The sequence below is a fragment of the Colobus angolensis genome, unplaced genomic scaffold, assembly GCF_000951035.1.
Source record: "Colobus angolensis palliatus isolate OR3802 unplaced genomic scaffold, Cang.pa_1.0 Scaffold58, whole genome shotgun sequence".
NCBI lineage: Eukaryota > Metazoa > Chordata > Mammalia > Primates > Cercopithecidae > Colobus > Colobus angolensis.
In genome coordinates, this window is record NW_012119376.1 from 4341756 (window position 1) to 4350804 (window position 9049).

The 9049-nt window shown below is 33.4% G+C and overlaps 1 pseudogene; it reads right to left on the reverse strand.

Annotated features, from left to right (window-relative positions):
* Positions 1 to 7956: 7956 nt before the first annotated feature.
* On the reverse strand, positions 7957 to 8531 carry LOC105526237 (annotated as a pseudogene).
* Between the last annotated feature and the right edge of the window lie 518 nt (positions 8532 to 9049).

Consider the following 9049-nt stretch of genomic DNA (forward strand, 5'->3'; position numbering starts at 1 on the left):
AGCACCGATTGTCCGGCACTCACTAGTGAGATGACCCCAGTACCTCAGTTGAAAATGCAGAAATCACCGGTCTTCTGTGTCCTTCGTGCTGGGAGTTGGAGAATGGTGCTGTTCCTATTCGGCCATCTTGCTCCACCCCCCGGCAAAGTTCTTTCTCAAATTTGGGAGATGACTCAAGTGCTCCAGATCTACACATCTGTCAGTTATTATCCAGAAGATTTGTAAAATCAAAGATCCCCATCTGAATTTTTTTAAAAAATGCTGCAAATAGTAGATCTGAAAATGGACCATGGTCTCCTGAGAACAATTCAAGACACTCCCACAATATCATCAACAATGTTCTTGAAAGCAGACTTTATTAGATCATCAAAATGTTATTAAGTTTTACGTATTATTCTATAACTTTTTTAAAAATAAAAATTTTCATTGCTCAAAATCCTTAAATATAAGTCAAGTCTTTATACATGTTGCAAAACAGTTGAGAAATCGTATTATCCTATAGTGATATTCTAAATATAAGGCATTTCAAAAATATTCACCTTGGCATAGCATAAATAGGGCAGGCAAAACATTTGTGTACCATGAAAAAATTTGAAGAATATAAAAACGATTACAGTATGGGACATAAAGTAAAATATGCATAGTATATTTAAACTGAATGCTAATATTGAAAGTAAAATACTTAAGTATTCCATATGACCATTTTCAGCTTTAAGACTAATGTACCTAAAAAGGTTGCTGGGTTTACATGTGAACGTCCCAGTTTTTAATAGAATTTTGTTATTTAAATATTGATAGACTTGTTAAAAATAATTGTTAGGAAAATAGCTATGTCTAAGTTAAAAATAAAAACATATAGTTGTATAAAATCTTTAAACACAAATTTTACTTAATGGTGCAACACTAAAAATAAACAAATTTGATACTTTAAAAACAGTTTAGTAATTGATGAATGCAAGAGTTTTAGGCATGCTCATTATTTAGTTTTTAATCAATCCAAGTGTTTGTTCAAACTCATTAGCAAAGATGATTAAATGTGCTTTCACTACTTTTAATTAATCATTGATTGCTTTTGAGAAATTTTTGATTTGGGGAACAGGATAGGTGTCTCATTTGAATTTTGTTACCAGTGGGCTAATCTACCTTTGTTTCTCGTGTTATTTTTCCAAGGATAACCCAACACAGATAGTCACTTTCAGATGCCTGTTTGATGCTCCTATTCTAGAGAATTAAATAAGAAAAGACAGGAAAATTTAATCTAGCTATAGAATATGGACCTTTGCAACACTATATAGATGGCCTGGAAGTTAATTGAAGGCACCCCTTTAACAGTTATTTCATTTAATGAAAAGAAATAGAAACATTTAGAAGAAACATCACATAATGGATAAGCAACTAAACATGATGTGGCAGAAAGCTGGCATTATATACAAAAGCTATAATGATAAAGAATTAGGTAAAGAAAGATACCAAATAGATCATCAGTCTCTATTCTCAATGGATTCATGGACGATCTTCCTCCTTCTGCTTTCCTTTTCCTTTCTTGTATCTCTTTTATCAGTCATTTGCATGTGTTTTGTGTGTGCATGTGTGTTGTTTGTTACCACGACACCTGGGGTTTGGTCTAGGTCCTGCTGCTCACTGCACAGAAAGTCAATCACTGAGAAGACAGGTATTGTCAAGGGAGAAGGCTTTAATCAGGTGCTACAGCAAGGAGAGGGGAGCTCAGTCTCAAATTCATCTCTCTGACTCATTAAAACTAGGGTTTTATACAGCAGGGAAGAAATGTAACAATGTTTAAGAAATCAGGAACTAGGGAGGGGCAAGGAGGTATCTGGCATGGTGATCTAGTGAATTTCATTCCTTCGATACTTTTTGGAGAGAACTGAATATCCTTTCCTGAGGAAGGAACTCAGATAAAGCAAATACAAGTTTGAAGCTTTAACAACAGAAGGGTCAATTTCTATGTTTATCCAAAAACAAAAAACTGTCTATGGGACTAATACAGTTACATAACACCTAGCAGATATAATTGCTTTATCTGCAAAAAGAAGACAACACAAACTATCTTACTTTGCTAAGGCAGCCATAACAAATATCATAGACTGGTCGCTTAAACAACAGATACTTATTTTCTCACATTTCTGAAAGCTGGAAGTCCAAGATCAATGTATTGGCAGATTTGGTTTCTCCTGAGGTCTTTCTCCTTGGCTTACAGACAGCTGTCCTCTTGCTATGTCTTCACATGGCCTTTTCTTTGTGCACACCAATCCCGGATGTAAGGACACAGGTAAATTTGGATTAACATCCCACCTTTATGACCTCATTTTACCTTAATTACCTCCTTAATCTCCAATTTCAGTCACATGAATGGTTAGGGCTACAACGTATGAATTATGGGGAGACACAATTTAGTCCATCACACAAACCTTGAAAGATTTTTTTTTCAGGAGTTTATACATTTTTTTAGCAAGACACCTCAACAAATGAGCTGGCATTATTTATATTTTTTGCTTGAAGAATTATAATGAAATGGTAAGTTGTAAAATAGAAAGATTAGTAGGTTTATCACTTAGCTCTTGGTGCATAAGAAAACAACCCAATACATAGTGGCCAGCAACAAATATTTATTTAGCTCATAATTTTATGATTGGCTATTTGAGTTGGATTCAGCTGCATAATTCATCAAGTCTCAGCCAGGCTTGGTTGATCTCAGCTAGGCTTGTTCAGGCATCTGCAGTGAGCTGATGGATTGACTGGGGCTGGGAGGCTTATCATAGCCTTGTCTGGAGTGGGTGGGATCTGTGTGGTCTCTCTCCATGTGGTCTCTCACTTTTCAGCACATGAGTCCAGGCTTGTACACATGGATGTGAAAAAGTTCCAAGAACTACAAGAGAACAAGTCTCATGTGCAAGTTCTTTTCAAGTCAATGCTTATTTAACATTTGTTGACATTCTTTGGGTCAAAGCAAGTCTCACAAACAACCCAGATTCAAGGGGTGAAGAAATAGAAGCCATGTGATGGGAAGATCTGCAATAACCCAATGTAAATATGTGATGACTGAAAGAGAAAGAATCTGTGGCATTTTAAATAAACTATCACAGAATCCCTGATCAATAGTCATTAACAGAATGCCTGCGATCATCAATCAGGATGCCTGATCAAACCATGGAGTGCTAAGATCATAGATCTTACATCAGTGGAATTATGTAGTTATTTGGGATAGATAGGTAAACATACACAGAACACAATGTGTTGTCGCTTTAGGAGTATTTTCTGAGGGCTTCTCAAAAACACTATTTGTCTATCCACTCTCTGGCCTCCTACTTCCTATTACCAGTAAAATAGGTACAGAAAGTAAACTGATAATATAATGGTTTTGAGATCATCTTTGCAATAATATTAAAGTGTTGGAAAGCTAACCCTAGGAAACCAACACCTGTATACAAAGCTCTACTCATTTAAGAACAATATTTTTGAGTCTTAACATGTGTGGTTTAGATTGCCACATTTTTCTTTCTATTCTTTATTCCTTTCATAATAAGTAAGTGTTACATATTGCCTCAGAAGAGATTCAGATTCTGGAATGAAAGAAAAGAATTACATCTTGATGTTTTAGTTTAAAAATGTTTCTTGTGGTTAGTACTCAGAGGATACACAAATATGTGATGAGTCAGAACAGATTTCTGTCTTCCCCTTGGATTAGAAATGGGTCCCCAATTTCTGGAAGGTTTCAGTAGAGTTTTCATCTATTCTTGGTATCTGAAAACAGAGGACATCTGTGACATAATACCCACTGGTGAAGTCTGGAGCATAGACAATATACCAGAGCATCTCTATGTCCTGCATGTGGGTAGCAGAACAAATTTTAATGTTCAGTATGTAGACAAATGGGCCAAGGGCACCTCTTCGGAGTTTCAGTAAGCTTCGATGAGGATTACACTCAGCTGGGGCATAGACTTCATTGAGGAAGATTAAAGAACTTATGGAGGTTCTGCAGCTGTTATTGAGGGACAACAAAACACCTACCTTCAGCCATTGAAGCTGAATACTCAAAGAGGAAAGGATAGATTCCTGCAGATGTAGCTTAAGCAGGTGAAGACTAGGGAGCAGAAGCCCCTACCAGAGCTATTAATCTAATAGCATAAATATCCTAGTCCTCATAGTCTTCAGTGAGAAGCTTGAACCACAGATCTTTTTATTAATTTTAACGAGAATTTATCAAGGTGAAATTCATATACTGCAAAATTAAACATGAACAAATCGGTGGCACCTAAAGTACGGTATCTAGTTTCAAAACATTTCCATCATTTCCATCACTAGAAAGTAAAACCATTACCCATCAATCAGTTTCTCTCCATTCCTTCCTGCACCCAGCCCCTAGGAACCACCAACCTGTGTTCTGTCTCTATGAATTCATCAATTCTGGATTTTTCATATACATTAAATCATAAAATCTGTAACTTTTTGTGTCTTGCTTTTTTCACTTAACCAATTTTGGAGGTTCCTTCATGTTACAGTTTGTACCATATATATATATATCAGTACTTCGTTACATTTCATGGCTGAATAATATTCCATTGTATAGGTGTATCAAAATTAGACTATCATTTCTTCCATTGGTGGATATTTGGGCTGTTCTACCTTCTGAGTATTGTGAAAAATGCTGCTATGAACATGTGTGTACATGTACTTGTGTTAGTACCTGTTTTCAATTATTTCGTGGATATACACTAGAGAGAAATTGAGGAATCATGTCATAACTCTATGTTTGACTTTTTGAAGAACCACAAAACTCTTTTCCACAGTGATTGAATTATTTTGCATTTCTACCAGACCTTTCTTATTAAGCAGCTATTTTTAAAAACCTTGAGAATATTATATTTAATTTATTTTTCTATTCAGAACTGATGCATAATAATTGTACATATTTATGGACTACAATGTGATGTTTTATGCAAGTATACATACTATAATGATCAAATTACTATATCCATCACATTGAAAACCAAATAGATTAGGTTGATGATCATAATTATCTCAAATATGACTAATAGAATATAGACTTAAGTTGAAAATTTTTAACATTCACACAAGTATCTGTCAATCTGTATATCTTTATCTGTCATCTATTAATTTGTTATCTATGTATCTATCACTCATCATCCATTCATCTATCTGTCTACATGCACTATTTATTAGAGGTGAAATAATAAAAAATTTGCTTTACTACATAAAATAAACATTAATAAAAACATGTATCATAACATAATACTACTGAGAAAATTCCTAGAACTTAACTAAAAGGTATATTAAGAGGCTGATAAATTTTTGTCAAATCCTCTGACAACAACTAGTAGAAAATGCTCTTTGAATCTGAAAACAATCATTGATTCTTGAAAAACCCCAATTTCATAGAAAGACTCCATATAATTTTTCTAAACATTTTAAGAAATTTAGATTTATGCTGCATCTATAAAAATATCTTTGCTTAGTTCAGACAGCAGATTTTTTTAAAAGTACCAACCAGTAGTTAATTAAAACATAATTTTAGTAAACTACTTTATACATAGTCTCACTTACACTGTGAAACTTCTAAATGAAACAGTAACAAGCATATTTTTTTTTCTAGAGTATACACGAGCTAATAACAAAATTCTCTCTTCCTTACTCATAATGTTATATCCTGTTCATTTTTTCCTTTAACTTAGGTGGCAGTAAAAAATGTTTTCCAAATATGACTATTTACTGAACTAATAGAGTAATTAGTTTGATTAAATTGATGACCAACTCAGGCAAGCAAATTCTGTCAACACAATCTGTGTATAAACTTAGGGAATATTTATATATTAATGCAAATTGTCTCCAAATGCAATAATTTATGTAGATAGATCCCTGGCCAACCATGGAAAGCTAAGCGACTTTCTGGAATATGCTTAGAAACCAATTAAAAGATAAATTTGACAAAGAGGAAAGAAAGTCAATCATGGATAAGAATCCGATTCATGTACATTAATTCCTTTTACAAAAGATGTGCAACTTGATTTGAATCTGAAAACATAAGTGACAAGGAAAACAGATGTAGGAAGCAAAATAATAGCCTACCAAAGTTGTCCAATCCTAATCCTCCCACTTGAATCCCACTAAATGTTATCTGTCAAGGCAAAGAGACTTTCCTGACGTGATTAGGGTCACGTCAGGACCCTAATCTTAACTTATCTGGGGTATCTGGTGAACGCAATCTGATCACTATGAGTCTTTAGAAGTGGAAGGTGGGGCAGGAGAAGAGAGTCAGATTGATGCCAGGTGAGAGGAACTTGACTGATGATTGCTGACTTTGAAGATAGAGAAGGGGGATGTAGGTCAAGGAATGTGGGAAGCTTCTAGAATCTGGAAAAGGCAAGGACACAGAGTGTCCCCTGGAAACTGCAGAATGAATTGCAATGATGCTGACACTTTAATTTTAGCCCATTGAAACCTATGTCAAACTCCTGATCTAGAAACGTGTAAAATAATAAGGCACTAACTTTGTACTAACTTGTTTCAGTAGTAACAGAAAACTAATACTTCAAAAAAAAATAGCTGTGAGTCAGAAGTGCAAATTCTAAGTTACGCCTCCTTTGTGGCATTATATTCATTATGTAACTACTTTATTTCCATTATAACACTCTAATAAAAGTAACAACATTCACATATCCAAGGTTTACCCTGTAAAAAAAATTAGCGAAGTAAACAAACCAGGGAAACTTGTTAATATAAATAAAGAAAATAAAAACAATCACAAATATAATACATTGTGCAAAATTGCTTTTGCAAAATTTGATTAATTTGCTAAAGCTGAAAATCTCAATGAAATGGATTACTTTCTAAATAAATATGTGATTTTATAAACCACATAGAGAAGTCAGTGAATCAATAACTGACAATAATATTGAGAAACTTATAAAAATGTTTATTAATTGTTATTGAATTATTTTATTTTCTCACAGAATGAATTGATTGACATTTTACAAACTGATCAAGTCATAAGAGATAAGAAGCTACATAAACCATAATATGAAAAAATAGATATGAATACTATAAATAATTAGCACAGAAACAGAAGCATGAGTTAACAGTTAAAAGTATACTAACTTTCAAAAAGAAGTATAAACACATTCAATATAAGCAGACTACTTAAATAATTTATAGTATAAGTAAGTTAATACATTTCACTCTCATACAGTTTGACCAACTTGATTGGATAAGCTACAACACAAGTTGGTATTCAAAAATGTTACATGGAAAATTAACAAAAGATGTTTTATTTTCAAAGTAAATATACTTTAAAGAAAATACATTATAAAGAATGATGGAATATCAATATCTATTAAAATTATCAACTTTAGGAAGATGTCTGTTATCACTATTTTGAAGATTTCTTTTGAAAGTTATGTTTTATGAAATTAGAATAAAACATAAATAAGAGAGCCATAGTGAAAGAAGACTAAAAGGCCATTATTTTATGCAATGTGTATATGCACTAAAATACCAAGGAAATAAATTGGAAAACTTTGGACACAAAGAGTAATTTAGTACAATGCCTGATAATAGGAGGCCTACACAAAAATGAATAGGTTTGCTGAGGCAGAAAACAGATTGCTAATATTCCCAAACAGAAAAACAATCAAAAGTGTTATCTATAGGAAAAGGGATGTATCTTTCTTTATAATACAACAACAACAAAATAATTATATAGAAAGAAATATCATGATGCTTTTTTTTCCTTCACATATAGGATTTTTTGTTTGTTACTGTTAAATATTTGAATTTTAAAAAGATTCTTGGACTGGCAGTTCATATCCATCAGCTTTTCAAGAACTACTACCTTCAAGTTTTCCCAGTTCAAACTTTGAGTTTTCTGGTGAAGATATCATTGAGAGTATAAATCAATTGGTAAATCTTTGTATGACCTTTTTAATGTCTTTTTTCAAAGCTGCCTGGGATCCATTTATTAGCTACTTCTTTCAGGAAATCTGTCTGCACCTCTTGGGTGGGAAGTTTTCTCATCTTCTTCTGGGTTTAGCAGACCTGTTAGTGCTGAGCATAAGAGGTCTCCTGTATCTGATTGCTGTATTTTTTTGTTGTTGTTGTTAAACTAACACAGAACAGACAAATCAAATAGCCATTGCTAGTCTTGACAGTGACATGAATTTCAGTTATGCTCTGCCATTTTTTGACTGTGAAACACATTTTGTCACAAGTAAGATTCATGCCATGGATATTAAGCAGTTTTTATCCTGAACATCCTCAGTAATTAGCTTGAATTTTCCAAATCCAACATCATTCTTCAGATCAGAAAGACTCACTTTAAAGATAGTACCCTTGAGATCATTAGATAAAATTTAGGTTCCTTGAGTCCTAGTGGCAAGTGTTTTTCTAATATTTCTTACATTGAACATAGCTAGTGCTTTCATATCATACCAGTCTTTCTTAGAAAATGGATCAAACTGTTTCTTCTTGGCTCCCTTTTGCCACCATTTGTAAGGCATTTGTGGTTGCCACCACGGTGCTGCCACTCCTTATGCCATAATTCTTGTCAAAATGTTTATTCTAAGATTTAATTAATCCATTAAATTCATAGGTTAATTCAATCCTAATAATTAGCCTGTGGAGACACTCTTGCTACTCAATAATAAGGTTCTTAACATTTAGCCATTATTCTTGACAGAAGTTAACAGAGCATTATCAATACATAATGAGATAGTTTTAATGGAAAATTATAAAATAAACTCCATTTGTTATTTTCTTACTATATTGAAGAGTATAAGTCAAGTCAAAGTTTTCTCCCACATGATGACTACCTGTTTTTGGCTAGAAAGCTCCAATATTAATCTTCCTAATTATGACTGGATAAGTTACATATTATGGACTGAATGTGTCACCCCACAATTCATGTTTAAGCCCTAACTTCCAATGTGATAATATTGTGAGGTTGGATCTTTGGAAGGTAATTATGTTTAGATGAGGTCATGAGGGCTATGCCCTTATACAAATCAGGGTCCTTATG